The sequence below is a fragment of the Oryctolagus cuniculus genome, chromosome 1 (genome assembly GCF_051225735.1).
Source record: "Oryctolagus cuniculus isolate XC-2025 breed Fujian yellow rabbit chromosome 1, ASM5122573v1, whole genome shotgun sequence".
Lineage (NCBI taxonomy): Eukaryota > Metazoa > Chordata > Mammalia > Lagomorpha > Leporidae > Oryctolagus > Oryctolagus cuniculus.
Genome location: NC_142867.1, coordinates 115116670 through 115118722, shown reverse-complemented (window position 1 = coordinate 115118722; position 2053 = coordinate 115116670).

Genomic DNA, 2053 nt, shown 5'->3' with positions numbered 1-2053 from the left:
GGGAGACCTTGAAGCCAGGCCAGTGACCCCTTCCTGGGTTGGCTGGCTATCTGTGATGTGCAGGACATCCTGTATTTCTGCCAGGTTATCAGACGCCACTGTAATTGTTCCTTGCCAATGTCCTTTCTGGACCATGAGCTCAATGCGTGTGGAAGTGACTCTTCTTTTCCCACCCAACCCTTAGCTCCTAGCACGGGCCTGCCAGGCCTTAGAGGCCCATTACAGGTCTGCTGAATGAATGAGATAACACTGGTTTTCTAGCTTACCTTTGTGTAAATTCACCCTCTCTGAGCTTCTGTTTTCTGTATTGGGAAAATGAGCATAATAATATATACGTCATGGTGGGGCATGGTGATGCTTAGATTCACTTGCTATAAAGTGCCTTAGAGAGCCCCGCCTGCGGTAAGTAAGTGCATGGTGAGTGGTCACTGTTAGTAGTTCCTGTCCCTCCCCCGAGTGTGGACTCCATTCCCAGCCCTATTCTCTGTACATCTGCTGTGATCACCTCCATAAGTTCACCTGTGGTCTTCAGCTCAGTTTCCAAACATTTGCCTTTAAAATAAAATTGAAAAATATTATTTGAAAGTGAGAGAGAGAGAGCGAGCGAGCACACAGTGTACTTGGCTCATTCCCCAAATGTCTGCATAGCCCCAGCTCAGGGTCTCAAAACTAGGAGCCAGGAACTTAATCCAGGTCTCCCTTGTGGGTGGCCAGAACTCAGTCACTTGGGCCATCACCAGGGATTCCCAGGGAGTGCATTAGCAGGAAGCTGGAGTCAGGAGTAGAGCTGGGCCTCCATCTCAGGCTCTCCAACGTGAGCCAAGGACATTTTAACCACCAGGCCAAAAATCCCGCTGCCATTTTCCTTTTATACAAATCCCAGTGGGCCCATTCTTGCTAAACGTGGTGTATAATTGAGAGTTTGCCCAAGACAAAAACTTGGCTCAGAGGACTGGGGGTCTGGCCGTGTTCTTCACATGCTTCCCTGTGCTGACGCTGTTCCTCTGATAGGAGACACTGCAGAGCTTCTCTGGGCCGACAGCAGAACTGTGGACAACCTCACCTGCTGCTTGCACTCAGGCCGCTGGTGGGCCATGCCCACCTCAGTTCTGGAGCTTGGTTCTGACAACAGGATAAAGGCCATCGGCTGAACCTAACCACACTTCCTCGTGTTCATTCTCTTGTTGTGAAGATCCATTTCCTGACTGCTTCTAGCGCTGGATTTCATCCAGTTTTTTAAAGGATTTATTTTTATTTATTTGAAAGACAAAGTCACAGAGAGAGGTAGAGACAGACAGAGAGAGGCCTTCTATCTGCTGGTTCACTCCCGGAATGGCCACAACAATTGGGGCTGGGCCAGGCCAAAGCCAGGAGCTGCTTCTAGGTCTCCCACGTGGGTGCAGGGGCCCGAGCACTTTTCCCAGGTGCATTAGCAGGGAGCTGGATTGGAAGTGGAGCAGCCGGGATTCGACCCGGCACCCATATGGGATGCGGGTGGGCTTTAACCTGATGCGCCACAGCGCCAGCCCCATTCATCTCATATTTTCTCTCAGGAAGTTTGATCAGTTCGTACACATCACTGGGGGTCAGCTTTCCATCCCAACTGCTTTAAGAGGAAAACGTCTTTCCTCAAGTCTTCCCTTGGCGCTAGAAAGTTGGCCTGGCAGCTCTGACTTTGCACAAATGACTGTTCCTATTCCCTCAACCCCCTTCAGTCCTCCTTCCCTCCCTCCCTTCTCCCTCTCTCTCACATTCCCTTCCTTCCTTCCTTCCTTCCTTCCTTCCTTCCTTCCTTCCTTCCTTCCTTCCTTCCTTCCTCCCTTCCGTCTTTTCTTCTTTCCTAATACAACCTTTGAGCTAAATAAAATTTGACAAATACTAGACTGGGAGCATCTTTGCCCTCGTAACATTGTGTGGTTCAGATCAATGTGATATTTGGGTTGATAACCAGAAGAGAACTACCCACTCATCAAGAATCCTGATAATCATCAAAGCAGAGAACGTTCACACCCTCACCACTACTGAGCTCCTCCAACAACGAGGATCGTCTCAC